The 19,269-nt window shown below is 37.8% G+C and overlaps 1 long non-coding RNA gene across 4 annotated transcripts; it reads left to right on the top strand.

Moving 5' to 3' along the window:
• The first annotated feature begins 920 nt into the window (after positions 1–920).
• On the top strand, positions 921–14,621 carry LOC121078508. Of its 4 annotated transcripts, XR_005824612.1 has the most exons (6): positions 921–1,200; positions 3,936–4,042; positions 5,286–5,395; positions 9,671–9,756; positions 9,889–9,986; positions 12,744–14,621. It is a non-coding gene; the product is annotated as an uncharacterized LOC121078508 (long non-coding RNA). The 4 variants fall into 4 exon arrangements; XR_005824610.1 differs by lacking the exon at positions 12,744–14,621 and having other exon boundaries at positions 923–1,200; positions 9,889–11,215; XR_005824611.1 differs by lacking the exons at positions 9,671–9,756; positions 12,744–14,621 and adding an exon at positions 6,430–6,490 and having other exon boundaries at positions 925–1,200; positions 9,889–11,215.
• The last annotated feature ends 4,648 nt before the right edge of the window (positions 14,622–19,269 follow it).

Here is a 19,269-nt window from a genome sequence, read left to right on the forward strand (position 1 = left end):
ATTTATTTTAATTTTTTTTTCCCATCTAAACAGCTTGGTAGTGCCAGTCCCTTAACTCCATCAATGCCAATGTTTATAAGGACAAACAGGCAAAAATTCCCTTTTAGTCTCTTCTTCTAAAGGATTTCCTCCTTCCTTTCCCCTCATGTTAAGACAGAGGAAAACATCGGAGGATTAGGCAAGATATTTTCTTCAGTAGAAAATGTTAAATTTGTGTTAAATTTCTTAGCTAGTTCTAATAGCCCTACAGTTGAGTGCAAAAGAAACCATCATCAGCAAAATAAAGTTTCTGAGAAGTAGCAGAGAACTAACCCAATTTCTGTTGCAACTCAGTGGCATCTCTGGGAAATCTGCAAATGGGATGTTAGCTTCCTACAAGTTAGTTTGCCATATGTATCAGCATAAAATACTAGATATTTTTTATTAAAATGCTTGGACGAACTTGCTCTAAAGCATTATCTGCTGCATTATCATCTGGCTTAGACGCTGGCCTGGTAGAGAGCAAAGCCAAAGTGGGGGATACAGAAGTTTGTGCTGTGCCTGAAGTTCTGCCTTGTAACTTCAGGTGGAAGCAGATAGAGCCTCTCAGGAGCATGCAAACTACTGACTCCCATGAAAGGTAAGGTTTTCAGGAGCTTATCCTGAATGTTTCTGTAGATTTCATCATTAGGCAGCTCTTTGGTCATTGTATTAATGGTTGGGGGTCTTATTGTGAAACCTGGGACCTCTCATGCCTTTCTGTGCATCTCACTATGATTTTCAAAGCAACATATTCAAAAACTGTGTTACTACACCCACATCCCTCTCTCTCCTCCCCCCATCAAGCTTTCTGTGAAAATGACAAGGCCTCAGTCTAATTTGAGCCTTCCAAAGAAAATGCTAGAAGTCCCAGCTGAAGGGGATGAGACACAAAAGGCTGCAGGTGGGGAAGGTGGGACCTGGGCCCTGTCAGGGGGCTCTGGGGGTAGCTGTGGGCAGTTCAGGTGAAGAAGCTCTGCAGGAGGCTGGGCTTGAGGGCACAGAAATAGTCAGTCCAGAAAAGCTAGAGCCTGTTTTTCAGCAGCCATGGAAAAGATGTAAAAGAAGGTGGCTGTAGCCTGCTGTCTAACTTGCTATGGTTTTGGAGGGGTTAGTCTACTGCTGAACTATGGGAACTGCACTGCACACGTATTGAGCAGTGGGAGCTTGACTGCTTTATCTGTAAGTGATTCTAGAAGCATTTGAAAGGGCTGAGGATTTAATAGAGAGCCACAGTGAGACTAAAATTAATAGAGAGCTATAACAGAATGATAATGTAATTGATATTTTTTTTCAGGGCCTGAGGGGAGGGAAAAACCATTCCTCAGGAAAATGGGTGGAGTTTGAATATAGTAGGGTCTTGTGAGCTAAGGTGGCTGCTGAGGCCGTGTGGGGAGAGGGGACTAGGGCAAATGCAGGTTAGTTTTGTGTTCAAAAGCAGATAACTTAGAACGTAGACCTAGAATTTTAGGGCATTTACCACTATTTTGCAAAGGAGAACTACCACTCCTGGTTATGGGATGGATGTTTGAGTGTGAAGCTGAATTTTAGATCATCCTTCATAAGGCTCCAGTGTAGTAGCTTGTTCTGAGTAACTTTCTGCTCTTTCCTCTAGGAAAGCAAAGGCTTTTTTTTTTTCCTTTTTTTTTTTTTTTTCCTCCCTGAAGGACTGTATTATTTGTGTGTTGTAATTTGACTTATTGAAAGCAAGGGTGGAAAACTCCATCATAAGTAGAGGAGAACCTGAAGCTAATAGGAGTGAAGTGGTATAAGATGGCTTTGTGTGCTGTGGCCTGTGTGGAGACGGTTGTGCTTCATTTCAGAGTGTTATTGCAACAGCCAAAAGGTTTTTATGCACGGTTAAACTTCCAGATCTCATGGTGTGGATAAAGTATGAGACACTAAGATGTTTGTAACAACATGACTGGAAATAAGGCTCCAGTTATGAGGACTGTGCTAAATCTCACAGTGAAGTGGTGCAGTGTTACAGCTAGAGGAAAAAATGCTGTATTAGACCAGCTCCTTAATGGAATAAAGATCATGGCCCAGATAAAAGATGTGAATCTATTTTGATCATGCTCAAATTGAGAACTATGTTACTCAGTGGACAGTCACTGTGCTAGATCATTGTCACGCATATTTGAAGTCACATAAGAATTGTTTTCATTCAGTTTGTTGGGTTTTTCTTCCCTCCCCCCACCCCCACCCCCCACTTGGGCTGTGGGGGAAAGTAATGGGAGCAGCTGGAGCATAGGCTCTTGCTCACGAGCTGCTGAAAGCACCTTCCCTGATCCTCCAGGCAGCCTCCTTTCTTGGAAGCACTAGCTCCTGAGATAACAGCAAAGTGAAGTTGCTATATTATATAAACTAAATGGATCAGGTGCATTTGCCATTTCCATCAGCTATTTCAACCTCTATCTCACTGCTTGTATAGATGTCAGACAACTATTCACAGTACAACTGCTCACAACCTGTGAGGTGGATATTCAGGTATGCCTAGGGCAGGTACAGGGACTAATCTTGTGTGTAACAGTGGTAGGTGCTCAGTTTAACTATGGACAGAATGTGAGACTTTACCAGGACTGAAGGAAAAAAGCTTAAAAAAAAAAGTTTTTATACATGCTGACTTGTATGGTAACCAGAAATTTGCTGGTTCATGTGCGTTAAGAGCAGCCAAAGATGCTGTTATGTGTCTTAAACTCCCCCTGGAGAGAGGATGATATTCAGTGTACTTGTTCTGCCTAACTTAGCATAGTCAGTAGAGGGGGGAAAAAGAGGCCACCCTGGAGGTCATGAGCATGGCATGTGTGCTCTGGGCTTCTAGAAAAAGCCTGTTTGTCCCCGTTGACTACTCCTGCAGTTTCCTTCATATCAGCTACCTTTATGTGCTGAAGTTAATTTCTACCTTGATGACAAAAAAGGCTAATGTAATCCATGTATAAATGCTATGAAATGCTAAGCAGGCATGAAAAGACGGTTCAGCCTCTGCAGTTGGCACAGCTATAATTGCTATTGGAATATTATGTAGTGTTTGCAGTTCTAGAGGGAGGCCAAAAGCTGCAGGGTTCAGAGGAGCTTTTTTTTTTCCCCATCCTTAATGTAAAGTATAGAAAACATGTCCCAGTGTCAAGAAGCCCACTTTATTAGTGTATCAAACCAAAGCTCTGAAGAAGAATATGATTGGTTTATAAATACATGCATCCCATTCAGTAATTTGACAGAGGATTAATCAGTCAATTCAGCAGACAGAATACAACAAAAATTAATCTTGTAGTGGAAGAAGAACCAACTTGCATGAAGTTAAGAATACATACTTAATCATTTATGTAAATTAATTGCTTGTGGAACAACTTACCTTAGGCGATAATTATGTTATTGAAATATCTTTTAATCTACTTAGGATGTTTTTCAGGAGTGTATTCTGTATTTCAAGTAAAGATATTATACATAGGTAAGGAATTCATGTAAGGAAATCTCATTGCCTCTGATATGGGGGACATTAGGCTAAAGGATTGTAAAGGTTCTTCTGACCTATTTAAAAGAAAAAAAAAAGCAACAAATTTCCTCTAATAGGGCTGCAAAAATGACTGTGTATTACACAAAGTAGGAAAAATCTCTCTTCTTAAAGGTGAAGCAAAGCTCCTAATGCTTTGCTTGATTGATTAGCCAGCACCAAAGGACTGCCTGAATGAGGGAGGAGAGGAAGTATATTTTTGAACTAACAAATCTCTACTTTTAAATCCCTTAGTTCAGAAATTTATCTATAATTAGAAAAAAGACATCCATATGGTGACTTTTCTAGTCCCAGATGGGTAGCTGTCATTTTGCACATGATCTTTGCTTCTCTTTTGAAGTAGAAATGAGTAATCTTGGAAATATTAATCTGACTTCAACTATATTTATCCTTGTATCAACAGTGATGACACACTTTGATTTCTTTCTTGGCGTTTGCAGTATGTGCTGTGGTGCAGAGGATTCCAGTTGCCATAATTTTCAGTGGAAAGAATAATTATCACAGGGAACTGTAAGTAAGTTATTATGGACTATTTGTATTTTTAATTAGCAAAACCAAAATTTTCGAGAGTGGTGACACAAAGATATGCCAAATTCGAATCTCTGCTAAAGGGGTGGTAGAAGGTTTTTTTTTAAGTACTCAGGATTGGCTCCCCTTTCTGGCAATGTATTACCTGGCACAGAACAGCTGTACACCTGCTCCTGCCTGGCAGGCTGCCACTGGGAATAGTTATGTCGGAGCAAACAAGAAGTAAAAATAATTCGCCATGCCAGGAAAGATGTTTTGGTATTGGACTTTTTCTGATCTTAACTACTAGAGTATTAAGCCTTAGCACAGTTCTTTCTGCCCTTGTCAATATAGTTTTTGTGATGACATAACTATAGGCATCTTATGTGGTTAGACTTCCTTTTTTGCTGCTGTTATTTGTGGTGATGGGATTTACTGTGTGTATACAGGGCAGGTATTCTCTAGTGGGCATTGTGACTGCGTAACTTTCCCTCTTTCCTTCATGAAATATAATTTTGGTTGCTTCTGCTTAAATATCCACATAGGCTAGCAATCTCTAAATGGTACAAAAACTTGACATTCCTCTTAGTAAGCATTCTCCTTAAAATGCAATCTTATTTTGGAGGGGAAAAAAATGTTACACTACAGTTGTTACCACAGGCAGTGTCAGAGGCAAGAGGCCAGATCCAATCAAATGAAGTAAATAGAATTACCCTGAATTTACTCCTGTATAAGTGGGAGCTTGTTTCAAGCCCCAAGCTACATGAAAATGATTGCTGTTCTCTTCGCTAGCATTGCCCATATGAAAGCTGACATAAATACAACCTAGAGTAAACTTATTTAGCAAGTCATAGGGTATATTTTTTCACCATGATTGAAAGGCCTTAAGAATGTAAGTTTCAGATTCATGAAGGAGCAGAGGTGCCTGAGTCCTATTAAGACCAATAGGAATTAAATGCTTAAGTGATGCAGTCCTATGCCTTGGAAAACCTTCAAGCATTTTTTTTATCAACTCAGTGATCTTCCAGCACTATCCTTATGATTAAATTTGTCTTTTTTTTTCTTTAACAACTATGAAACACCTGAGGAGAATAAATGTTAAAAGTTTACTTTTTTTAGGTTGACTTATTATAAGAAATCAATGTTTTAGTGTTGCTGGCTTAATAGTAGGGGAATTTTAGCATACTTGTAAAGTTTGCAAGCAAATGAAGAGGTAATATTGAATACTGACTTTGCCATGACAAAGGTTGGGGAGGACTGCAATCCACAGTGAGGAGAAACCCTACATGGACACTCATGTGGAGCTGAAGAATACAGTTGCAAATGTGGCTGTATTATGACTTCAGACCTCAGAAGGTACTTAATACTTCATATCTTGGTGTCATGTTCCCCCCACCCGCTGTTGTAGCAGATTCCAAAAGAAGAGGTACTGTTCCTCTACCAATCTAATTTTTTAAAACTTTCTCTAGGATTTAAACTGACAAAGTCGTTTACTCTTTTAATTTAGATGTTCTTTTAACAATGTTGCTGTACAAAAAGATCGAAAGTTCAGAGAATGTCCTTGGAAATAAGCACACGTGGGTTAGAGCAGTAAGAAAACAGTAGGAAAGCACCACTGCTGTGATTTACTGGCTTGTTCTAAAGGAGGATGAAAAATGTGTGCATCCCATGATTAAGTAGCTTGCTTATTTTGCTGCATGTCTCTTTAAAGCTGTGAATATTACTTATCAAAAACAAGCTGCATGTTTTACAGATAGGAGATTTAATAATCACCTAGCACTTACTCTTCGGTAACTCTAAGCTTGAGTTTTACCTTTAAATGCTTAGGACTAAGTACGTAAGTTTAATAAAACCTGTATATATGCTTAAGGTGTGCATTGAAGATTTAAATATTGTGGCAGAAACAAGCTCTGATGGCTATAGGAATATTTGTTGTGTACCTCTCATCCTAATGGTACCCCGATACTTCATCAATAAACCAAGCCAGTGTATCTAAGGTTGACTGATGTGTGGCAACAGCACTGTTCAAATCTCGAGTTCTCAGGAGACTATGGGAAACATTGTAAATTCAACTGAACTAGAAAATTGTGGTTAATTGGAGGGAAAGATAATTACTCAAATGATGGGTGCACAATGAAAATATTGGATTTAGGCAGGCTCTAAAAAGATATGCAAGTGGGGCAGATTTCTGCCCTTGTACAGGGGGACATTTTTAACTTAAAACAGGCAAAGTGAATCTCAGCAAGTTAAGACTTGATAACTGCAAAATTTTCATGTTTGACTTGAATTTGAGAGTTGTGGGTTCTTTCAACTGACTCTTCTTCACTCAGAGCATAAGAAGTGCTAGTGTAGAAAAGTTTCCTAGGTTACAGCTCTTTTTCCATTTGCAGTTTCTGCTGGAGACTTGCTACCATGCTAAATTGGCAGGCATCTTGCAAAAAAATACACAAGGTAACAAAGAACACCAAATCACATACGGCATGCTGGAAAACAATATTTTCTTCCTTGTAGAACAGACCATGTCCAAGTCTTTCTGTTGGTCAAAACGGTTCAAAACAAGGACCTTCTGCTGCTATGCTTCAAGATTCTCCTAATAACTGATCAATGCTCAATAAGGGTATTAAACCATCCATCACCCCATGTTCTTTTCATTAAATGTAACTGTTTAGCATCTTTATCTAAGGCTCCCAATACACAGTTTCCAGATCAGAAATCTGGCAGAAAAACCTATTAAAAAAAACAACCAACACACACAAACAAAATCTGCATACACACGTGGATTGTGTTTTATATTGTTGTTTTTGTTCATGTTGAATGATTTAGTCCCTAAAAATTACTTAGTGTCACCTAATTGTGTTTATCTTGGCTTCTCTTGGAATGTAAATACAACTGAAGAAGCAAAAGGCAGGAGTTGTAAGAGTGGGAATGATTGTCAGTTTATAGAGAGTTTTGGGACAACCACAACTGAATTTTGCTGTTACCCACAATAAAATATGATGCATTGCTAACTGGTAAAACCTAGTCTTCTGCTATGTGTAATACGTTTGGTGCAATTTTGTCAGATGTACAAAAAAAAATTACTGTGATTACTTTTAAGCAAAGGACCAAACAGACCAGTGGAAATACTTAGGAACCTCTTATGAATTGAAGAATTTGTGTAAAAAGAACTGGTAGGCTCTCAGTGAATGAAGCTCTATTCAAGGGCATTTTTTTTTTATTAGTCTAGGAAAGAGTTGTAAACAGTTTGCAATATAATCACTGTAGTAAAGGGAACTGTCCTATCAACAAGTGTGCAGGTATGGCACTTTCCAGAGAGGTTTAGAGATCTGATCCCTATTCTGTTCCTGTTCTGACCTAGTTCATTTAATTGTGTGCTGTTTGTCAGTTCTGGGACAGTTTGGACAGTTTTAGAACTGTATGATCAGAGAGGAGACCGAAACCTCTATTCTTTTTTTTTTTTTTTTTTTACTGTTAATGGGAGTATTCATGGATATTCTTATGTATGGCAACAACTAGAATGCCTTCTCCAACCTCTGAACTCTTATTCTTCCTTAACACCAGCTTTAACATTTGATACGCTATGTAAATGACAGAAGTCTTTAGTAGGTATAAAGTCTCTACTTCTCATATACGTGTATAGAAAACAGGGATGAAATCTGTGCAAAGAAGAGTCATTTAGAATGGAACAGGGGGGAGCTATGGGAAGCATTGCCCTGTGGTACTGCACAGGCTGCTGCTTCACAAGGCTTTGAGCAAATTAGAAACTATGCGATTGAGAATAACTTCACAGAAATTTGAGAGGAAAGGTGCAATTAATGTCAGTTAGTAACAAAGTAGTTATTCAGAGACTAAAGTTCAATTATTTTATTGTGCCTAATACGTTTCTAACACGTTTTTCATCCATCTGCATTCTGAGGCTACGTTGTTATTGAATTTATTATTGGCCCAGTGTCCATCCATATATTTCTCTGTGCTTCAGAATCACTTAAACACAATGAAGGCAAATGCTTAGAGACAGGTTTTAATACTATTGAAGTGACATTTCCTTCTGGGCCTTGGCCATACTGTTTTAGCTAGATTCATGTCCCTTTAGGTGGGTTCTGAAGCCCTTATTTGACGAAACGTATGGGTGGGAGACTGGTTACATGTAAATCTGTTTGAGACTTGCCTGCTCTTTAGGAAGGATGCAAGTTAAAATGCTTAAATACCTCTGAAAAATCCTTTGCTGAATTTTGTGTATCCTTAGGTAGCTGTGAGAGACTTCTTTCTTATAATGTGTCTCTGATTGTTCTTCTTTTATATTACATCCCCTCTTCACGTTTAGGTGAGGTGGAATGATAAGAAATTACCAGTGAGGGGTCAAACAGTAGAAGTGATGCTGCTTCTGGGCACCAGGAGGAGTCTGATAATGATGAAGTTCCATATGGGGAGACTCCAACAGCATGGGAATTTTTGTATCCAAACTGCGTTGTGATTCTATTTCCAGTGTCCGTTTCTCAGTTACTTGGAAACTATCTTCATTCCTAAGGGAAACATCTTATTTGAGCACTTCAAAGTTATGCACAAAATTTACTGCTCTATGAAAATGAGTTATTTGTTCCTCTCAAAAAAGGGAGTCCTGGGACTGCAGGTGATTAGAATGTTGCAGGGCTGCTTTATCAGCCATGTTATAGCCTGAGTTATTGCCTTCAGCTGTTCTTTATCTGGTGTTTACAAATACTTCTTTGCATCAGTGTCTTCTGCTGCCTCTTTATCTTCTTTTTCTCACTATGTCAGTAAAAGCCGATTTTGTCACTCTCCTCTGGTTACCCATTTTCTGCCTCTGTTGACTGGCTAGTTGTTACACTATTTCTATGTTATTGGAAAGCAGCTTTCTTTTTATTCTCTTTCAGCTCCTTAAAGCTGTGATTGCAAAATTGCACCAAGCAATTCTATTGGGTTTTATTTATCACCCTCTGCTACTATTTGCATTTTACTGAAAGTCATTTCTGAGTTTTTTTCTTTTTTTTTGGTAAACATAATTAGCTCCTGTGAATAGGAAACTGTTTTTCTTGATTGCTTTTTAGTGAAGTATTTTTTTTTCCTCCCTTGAGACAAAATTGTAAACAGGACTGTTTTGGAAAGTATTTTTCCTTGCCTTTGGATTTTGAGAGAGGAGACTAACATCTGTTAACAAATAATTTTTAACTGAAGACTTGAAACAGTTGTCTAGATCCTAGGTAGTATAAACTGTTAGCCTTTGAAATCTGTAAATCTCTACTTAACATACACTAACTGAAAATCTTACCTATTTTTTTCAAAAAAACATTAAAATCTATGTGCCAGATTCAATCATTGACTTATACTGACAGGAGTTTCTGAATGTCTTTCTGCTCAGTTAATTAGCTCATTCTCTGGTAAGAATTATTTGGAAGGTACCTCATGGGCATAGTGTGATGAAACAGTATTGAATGGTGCAGGAGTGTATTCAGTGATCGTATCATATCTAGATGTTAATCTGACACTGATTGTCTATATGTTTCGTATGTTCCTTTTCAGTGAAAACCCCAAAGATACTCCATCATCTAAATTACATTTCCCAATCTTGCCTAATTTGTAAGTCTTTAATTCACTGTTCTCTCTATCCATTAGTAACTTAGGACTCTTGTGTCAGATGTGTCCTTCGAAGGAATGTACACTTCCGGCATGGACTCATTCTGCACTTAGAAAGCAGAAAGGTAGTTTTTGCATTTCCATTTAATTTGATACGACATATTGAATATCCTCTGGGATACTTTTCTATTAATTTTTGTAAATTATGTTACCATAATATAACGTGTTTAATCTATTTACTTTTTTGTTATTACTAGGATTTTGTACTTCCTGACTGGAAGGTTCTTACAAAAAGAAGACCATAGGAGGCAGTGGCATTGGAAATGATGAACAATAACCCCAAATGAATTCTCAGGTAAAAGAATTTTAATTTCTCCTAAACTGAGTTCAGAGGATGATTTATTTATTTATCTTTAAAGCCTGTAACTAGAAGAATCTGCATGTTTAACTTGTTATTTTGCAGGGACTTTATTTGTTTTAAATTTGAAAACAGCTTGTGAATTTGTATGCAGTCTGTTTTTTATAACTATCCAAAGGTACCTTGTGATGATTCAACTGTTAATAATATCTGTAAGTTGGAGTTACTAAGGTGTTTTTTGTGTTTTGTCTGTTTGTTTTGTACTGAATATTCAATATCTCAGTGCAGGAAATGGCCAAATTTCATGTTAAGAATAATCATGTTTCAAGCTAGCTGGCTGATACATATTTTTAAAGTCAGTGTCTACTGAAAGCTTGAGCAAGATCTGTCCTCTCATGTCAGGAGACTAAATGTATTAAATATTTCTTAAAATTGTGCAGTTATATTTAAATATGATAAACTTGTTTATTTAAGAAATTTACAATGTTTTCTGAGTGAAGTGTTTGGCTTCAGTGATTCAGAGGCTTAAATGAAGAAGTTAAAACTGTTTTCAGGTGTCCAGCCAGTATTCTTTTAAGGTATTCAAAACAACTGTTACTAGTACATAGTTTCTGGCATGTGTTAGGGGCAAGTATGCTTAAAACACTTTTTTTTTTTCCCACTTTATTTTCCTTATAAGAATTAATTGGGGTGAATTATTCTGAATATGTTTATCTACCTTAATCATAGTGATCAGGCATAGCTGCGGTATTAAAAAAAAAAGTTAAGAACATTACAAGGACCTCTTGGAAAATATATGGAAATGACAAACTGCATTAGGATTGTGTATGTGTTCTTTAAAGCTTCACTGAAATTCTAATCCTTGTCACTTCAAGTCTAAACAATGAAAGTAGTAGTATAGGTCTTGACTGTAAATGCGATTTATTTCTGTAGGATTTACTATTGTTATTCTATCCAAGTATTTGTTATGGGATTCTTTAAAGTGGTTTAGAAGACATTGGACACAGCTATATAACTGACCATAGTGTGCTATTTTATAATAGCTGAGGTAGCTACATTTAACTAAGAATACCACAGTATTAGTCTCCTCGTTTGCAAGCAGTGATGCTTCATTGCTCTGCCCTTGGAAATATTATAATCAAATTAAAATTCATAAGTAGCCTAATGTTTGTCACTGTACAAATTTACATCAACTCTAACTTGGTTAAATTTGTTACTGAAGAAAAATTAGTGATTTATTCTGTGTTTACTAGTCTCAGACATCCTGAGGTACAGCACAGTGCTACAGAGAAAACTTCGTGCTGACTCCCTGCTGTACCTCCTGCTGGAGGGGCAGAACAAATACCTGCAGAGGTAGGCTTAGCAGATGCTAGGGCATCAATGTTTTTGCAGCAAAGCAAGAGATTTTCCAGTCTGTCAGCCTTGACTCTTTTTGTCATCACAGATCCCATGAAAAGATAGAGTTCGCCAATGAACAGATTTCAAAACAATTTTGATTCTGTCCTCCAGAGTGTCTGCGAACTCTTTTAGATTAGTGACATCTACAGTTTTATAAATGCATCATGACTAGAAATATCCAGGCTGTTAAGATTAGATTAACTGTCTGTTAAGGACAGACTTGTGCAAAAATGTCTTTGAAATGACATCATAGTCTGACAGCAAAATATTGATAACAGTTCTGTGTGTTTCGTATCCTCGGCTTTGTAGCTGAAGCGTGGTAGCTTTGGAGGTCTTGTATGGTAAGTCCTGGTGGGTAAGCCAAAAGGCCAGTGTTTCACAGATGAATATGTGGTACTCCTGGAGTTTCATGACTGACTAGCATAAAAATCTGAAGAGCTGCTCTTTGGATTTGTATTCAAATAGTGCAATATACAGCACTATAGTTAGAAAGTACATGTGCAGTTCTTGCTTGTACTTCATCTCTTCAGCATGATTGTCAGATTGTGCATGACAACTGACAAACCACTTAAAGGTAACATCTGTGACTCAGTGAGCCTAAATAATTATGCCCAGCCTCTAGCACGTGTCTGTATGCTTTGAGATAAGCCCTTTTGAAATGGCATCTCAGAATATCAATAGGAGAAAAGACACAAACTGTTTTTTTTCCTATTGCCTTCATCTTCCACTTACATTCAGCAGGTTTTGATACTTACTAGTGGTGCCTAGTAAATGTCATCTTTGTAACATTTTCCTGCAGTTCTTCCAAAATGAACAGTTTGGAAGTAACCACAGTGATGCAGCTACAGGTAAGTCAGCTGCACAATTAGGCCATATGATTGGCATGTGGTCTGAACAGATTCCATCCTGTGTTGCTGTACTATCACTTGCTCTATTTTCACCTGTGTCTGTGCAGATATATTGCAATTTTCTGTGTACCAAATGTCCAAGGATTATTTTCCAACACAGGAAACTGTGGGAGAATGTTCCTTCTAAATACAGAAAGACAGTTAGCAACAACTGCCACTTAAACGACAGCAAGCAAGCACCAGAAGAATAAATATGTGCATTGTATATAATTTGGGCAAAAACACTTGCAATGACACGGGGAAACTTGCGGTGTAGTCATAGCTGTAGTGCAACAGGTCTTAATGGGATATTCAGCAATAACTTGGATTTAAAGAAGGTGCAAAAGGAACCTTTAGACTATTTTTTTGCCTCTAATTCTGGAAGAGTCTTCTAGTTCTTTTTCATTATTCTCTCTTTATTTGTCTCCCTTTTTTGCTATGACTTTCTTGCTGTATCTTTCCCTTGAAGATTCTCTTCCTGTATATTATATTCAAGTTGAGATATGTTTCAGATGCTTCAAATCACTCCACCACCACTTCCTGTGTACATCCCAACCCCACTGCAGCAGAAGATTCACCTGTTCATCCCACATAGGTGGAAATTGCCATACTAATACCTCATGAAAGCTATGTCAGTATGTCTGAGGTACCCTTAGGCCAGTGCTATTTATTTTGCTTTCTTCACTTGGGGCATAGCTATGTCTCACAGTAAGTTAATCTCAACCTTCTGAGTGCTGGGATCTAATTACCCTCCTTTATTCAAGCAGCTGCTACAAAGAGTTGAAAAGTAGAAGTCCCTTTGGTGTCCATTATGAGCAGGTTTTGCTGTGTTTCTTTTGCAGAAGCATTCATATTTTCCAAAAATGAGAGCACTGACTATCTGCAAAGAAGCTCAAACACAAACTTGCTGTTACATTTTGAAAAATAACACGAAGTTGCATATAAACTGTCACACAGTCATATGAATAAGCCAGCTCTTGTTTTACTCAGACTGAAGGGATCACTGCTGGTGGGCTTTGGCCTGAAGCGCTCCCCAGACTGCCCCGAACAGTCGAGTGGTACCCTGTTAGTGCCGGTGGGGGTTTTTGGTCAGTGGTGAGTTGTGTACCTCATCCTTTCCTCCTCACTTTAATAGTAATTCACATGCCAATCTGGATTTATCTCTTGTACTATGGTTATGTGGATTTATCAGCCACTGCAATTAATTTGTTGGGAGGCTACCATTTGGTCACATATCTCACTGTTATGAGTTTGGTTAAGGAAGAAAATAAATTTGTAGCATGGTTGAAATCAGTGGGCTAACTTTTACAGTGACAATTAGAGCAGTTTAATCCAGTGTTTTAAGTACCCTAATGTAGGGAATTACTTAGATATTTGAAAGGGAAAAAAAAAATCGCGGGAACACAAGCTCTGAAGTCTATCTGATCAGTGCTTAAGGACAGTATTACACAGCTGGAAAAGGAGCTCTATTTGCTGTGTATGAATAGCCCTTCTTAGATAATGCTGCCATATATAAAAGTTTTGAAAGTCAGGAGTGTGTCTATTCTGTTTATTCTTAATTCGTCTCTTTTATTTTGACAAAATGTTCAGCTGCTGGTCACTGGAATCACTCTTAGTGGCAAAATCATTAGTTTTCTTCTAACTACTAAAAGGACTGCTTAAAAAATGCTTTACACAGTCCCAGGTGGGAAATGACGAATCCGAATGGGGATGGAGATCAGTTGTGCTACACAACTGCTGCTTACTCAGATATACAGGGGTTTGTGCATTTCATTTATATCAACTTACTCTACATGAGTTGTCAGAAACTGTACTGTACTGTGTTAGGAAAATCTACCTCTGTGGACTGTGAATCAGAATTCCTCGCATCAGCTTTTTCCCAAAATTAAACGGATCTATAATAAATCAATTTTATTGGGAGTAAAAATGTCATATGTTGGCATTTCTAATTAAAAAGGCGTGTCAGTTTCTTAAAATTTAATGTCTCATGTCTCTACTGGTCTCCTACAGCAGTAATACTGTTCACTTGACACCTCATAAATAATTTTCACTTGAAGACTTCTATATGGAAGACACTTTAGATCATCTGAATGAATTAATACATAAGAATTTCATGCATTGCAGAGAAATGGGTGAAATTAATACCAAGTGCTAAAAGTCATCAACAGGAACTATGTAACTTTGGATGTAACTCTTAATGTTGCTGTTAAGCAATAACCTTCACTACTTCTATTAATACTTTATGTAATCAGGTCAGCAGAGAAAAACAATATTGAATTCTATGGGCTCCCTATGTGAAAGCCATTCCCTAATTCCTTTTAGGATACAGAGAAGTAATTCTTAATAGCTGTAAGGTGACTCTGCTGCGATCTTGCACGTACGTGCAAGCTCCATGTTTTTATGGTATGGTGTTTTGTGGTGGATTTTGATTTTGTGTGTTTTTGTTGTTGTTTTGCCAGAAGTCTAATGCTATGATGTTTTAGTGCATTTCTGAAGGTAAAAAGATGAAGAAACTTTAAAAACAAAAATGAAAACCCAAACAAAACCTTTTTTTGTTTTCAGTGCATTTTATACAAATTCTATAAATAGTTCTGTGATACAAGGAGGGCTTATGGTTAATCACTGTGGTTATTGGCCCTTGAGAAAGGCAAAAAAAAAAAAAAAGACACAAAATAGTATCAAGTATATTGCACTTTTTCTTCCTGCATGTGCACTACCTCCTTCATGTACGTGTTTAGCTAGTTCTGTTCCAGGTAGTTTTGTTTTAATTGGGTTTTGTGGTCTGTAACCTTTGTAACCCAGCGAATGAGTGTGTTGCTTGAGGCTGTCCATTGCAATGTACGCACCAGCTAATTTTGTGCAATTTTCCTTATTCTCAGGACCCAAGCTTGACGTACCAGGCATTCTTCTGTTTACTTGGCATATGTGATGTGGGTACATTTTTATTGCCCATATTCCACCTCTTCATTAGTCTCATTCTCTGTTTTCATCTCAATTAAAATGTCAGGATCTGCCACTTCTCTGCCAATTTCATGATGGCCTACACTGGCAAACACCCAGAGTTGTGCTATAGTCACTTCTGCAGGTGGAGAGGGCAGTGTCTCTTGAGGTTTGGTTTTTGAACACTGTATTGAAGCTGCCTTTTCTAGCTGTCTTGATCTCTGAATATGATTGTTTGGGATGGAAGCAGAAACTTAAGATTGAAAGGGACTTATTTTTACAATGAAGTTCAAACAGTAACCTGCTGTTTCAGTAGATCTTTCATATCATATGCAATTATTTTTTCTGGTTTTATCTTCTGGTCTGGTTAAAAAGTTAGGAATTTCGTTTTGGGACGTAGTCTGGAGTGACCATCTGAAACTATGGTTCACATAAATCTGTAAACTCCCCCAGAACTTGTAGTGACTGTAGCTGTGCACAGGACAAAGAGGTCAGCATATCTAAATGAGAAACTTTCATCGTATGGCATGTGATATTTGCCACTTCTGCTTTCCAAGTTATTTTTTTAATTGAATATAAATATTTTAACCTCAACAGTGAACAGTGGGAGACAAACTGTCACACCTTTCTGTCCTTTGCGTTTTATGTAGCCATACAAAAAAGCACAGAGGACACACAACAGCCCAAATGCCTTCATAGTATTTGGTACCCACTTCATACTGCAGTGAAATTATTCTAGATGCACAGTAGTAGTAGTTGGAGAACAGCAACCTGAAATATATTGCAGCTACACAGGAAATCTCAAGCTTTTGGAATACCTCAATTTTTATGAGGAAAACCCATTGCCCTTGAGGGGTTACAGTACAAGGAAGGCAGCAAAATCTCCTGTTATTTGCTGAACCTTGATGTTAATGGAATGAGTGCTCTTAGAAAATAAGATGGTGTTCAGGTTTGCAGTTAGCCAGCTCTCAGCCAAAATAAAATTTTATCCTGGTCTCCAATGGCAGGCTTTGCAGCAGAGATCGGCCGTGGAGCCTTGCTATCAACACTGCATGCTGAGATCCTTCTTTCATGCAAATTATGACTTTTTCTGTGAGCAGGTGATAAGCTTTTTCAAATGGCTTGATAACCTAAGAAATAGCTTCCAAATTCGCATAAGGGAGTGGCATTCATTGTATGTCTCTTAGTGACCTTAATTTCTATGTGATTAAATTTTGATCTTTTAATGATTTTTGCTGTGACGGGTGACAGAGAAATGAGGGACAAGCAGGAGAAACTGATACGTTACTGCTTGCAAATGAGCTCATTTGAAAATACATAAAATAGATTTCAATGTTCAACTGAACTGACTTGCTCTTCAAATTAAATTAGCTTGTATGCTCTTTGCTTTTTATTTTGCCATAGGGATGGTTGGATTTCTGATTAGGAAACGTCAAATGAAGCTAAACTGAAGTACATAATAAATAATCGAAATCCTAGAAAACTTGAGCCACCTCATGTTTCCTATACTGCTTATTTCATACAAAATACTTAGAACCGTTAGTGAATTTAGTTGTATAGTAATAAAACGTTTGATTAGTAATGTTTATTGCTTCCAGCAATATCAAAGATGATCTCAGGTGGAGCAATAGGAAAAATGAGCCACTAATTCAACCTAATGTTCTGGATTCCAAATGCCCTTGAGTGAGTAGGCAGAGAATTATTTCAATGGATTCAAGTAGTATAAATTTTAATGAAGTTACTTCTCTGAAAATAACAGTAGGATCACATCCACTTACCACAAAAAAAGGTGGAGATGTGGGGCTTGGAGTGGAATGGGACTTGTTTTAGAAGGGCAGCTAGTAATAAAAGCATGACATTATCCAGGATATTGATTCTTGTAAAAATGTCACAATGATGATATAGTAAATGATAGACTTTTGATTAATGCACCCTATCATGAGTTGGTCAGACTGTTTGAATCTGACCCCACTTATTTACAAAAGTATTAATGGCATTGATTTTTTTCTGCAAAACAAATGTGTTAGACACATTTTTTCAATTGAGGAAGACTCCATTAATGCCATGTGAGATTATAGTTACCTGTCAGCTTAAGATCTGATTTCACTAAGATTCTTTTGAACGGAACTGTTGTGAACTTCACAGCTATTTTCACAAGAAAAGGAAGGTGTCACATAGTAGGCTTGAAATCATGATTCTCCAGCAGCAAGGGAATCCTCTACCTGAAATTGCTTCAGACTAGACCATAGGAAGGAATGACAGATAGTAAAAGCCTCTGGAAAACCCAGTTCAGTTAAAATCAGTGGCAGCTGGACTTGTCACTTGAGCATTGCTGAGTACAGTATTTTGTCAACTAGTGTTGACAGAGGTGTCCAGACCTGGAAATTTCCTTTGTCTGTTATTCCTCAGGTGTGTTTTCCCATAAAATTAAAGTTCTGCTGAAAGTTGAAACACCTATATTATCTGAAAGATGTAAGCTTTGCACACATACGGCAATGCCTGCGAAAGTAAAAAACAAAAAAAAAAAAAAAAAAAAGCCAAAAGAAAAACCAAAAACAACCCTTCAACAAATCCGTCTACATCTAAACTCAGACTAGACAGGTTTATTGTTTTTTGCATTATTTTGAGTATAGCTTTTAATATAGGACTTCTCTCTTTACATCTTTGCTAGGGACTAAATCCCCTTACCTAGTGGGGCTTGATTAAAAATTCCTTCTGTCTTACCAGCAAGTGTGGGGGTTAATTTAATAACCACTTTGTTGTAAAAGCTACAAGTAAAAGAATAGACATGCAGCACTGAGGTGATTTTGATACAGAGAACACTAAGATAATTTTCTGTTGTGCTGGTGTTCTGTGCACCCAGTTTCCTTTGTTAAGCATGCACAAGAAGGAACTTAAAATAATAACACTGGATGATTTTTCCATGTGTAAACATTTGTAACTGTGGCCCTTGTATCTGGCAGTTTTAACTGTGCCAAGTCGCAAGGTTCCCTTTGCACGGGAAAGCCAACAGCACTCTTGGGTCGCTAGACCATCCCCAGTGTCTTAGCTGAATGTGGCACAATTGGTGTGGGTGGAGGGGAGCAGGCAGGGACATGGTGGTGGTGTTTTACCCGAAGTTTGGAACTAATGTTAATAGAACGGTCGCTGTGTTAGAATAGTTCCTATTTGAAGGAAGTTGCTTCTGATTTATAATTACATGCTACCATCAGTTGTGGCTATTTGTAGAATTGCAGAGGGGTGTAGGTTGCAAAGGGCCTCTGGAGGTCATTTCAACTCCCTGTTTAAAGCAGGACCTCTCAGATTCAGTCTGTAAACAATTTATATGCCTCTGCATAACGAGGGCATGGTTTGATGCACAGCCTTGATATTTATTCAACCAAAATAAACCCCTTGGTGTTGATGAGAACTTGCGGATTCTTACATCGGCTCTTGTATTCTAAAATTGTGTGGGATAAACTTCAGGCATTATGGAGTTTTATATGTTGCTAGAGTTGCCTTTGTCTCCAAGTTTTTTATGAAACACATCATTTCAGCTTGGATGTGAAGGCAACTGTAGCAATATATACATGCATTAATGCCTGAAGTTTATCCTGCACAGACCAGACCTATGAGCTTGTAACATTACCTGCATCACCTCAGCGCTGTGAATCAGCTTTCATATACTGAAAACATTGCGAGGCAGACCGGAGAGTCCTCCTGCTTGTTAGACTCTACTGGGAGGTGATACTGAAGAGGTTACTGTGAATGTAGATATGTTCATATACTTATTCCAAAAGAAATCAAAGCTTAGCTTTTGTGTTTTCCATCTGTATTTGAGTCAGCTAGTCAGGAACCCTTAATCTGGCAAGCATGATGTCTTTTACATATTTTGTTCTCTCTGTGAGAAGCTGTGAGCCAAAATCAAATAAAACTTCAATGAAATTTGCATCTACTTTAGCAGGCACTGCAGTTCAAAGAAAAATGGTCCGTAACAGACCTTTGAAGCATCTTTTGGCAGTTATGTGTTATAACGTAGTGACTACTTTGTATGTAAAATGGTCCTTGGCTGTATG

This window comes from Cygnus olor, chromosome 15 (genome assembly GCF_009769625.2).
Source record: "Cygnus olor isolate bCygOlo1 chromosome 15, bCygOlo1.pri.v2, whole genome shotgun sequence".
In the NCBI taxonomy this organism is placed as follows: domain Eukaryota; kingdom Metazoa; phylum Chordata; class Aves; order Anseriformes; family Anatidae; genus Cygnus; species Cygnus olor.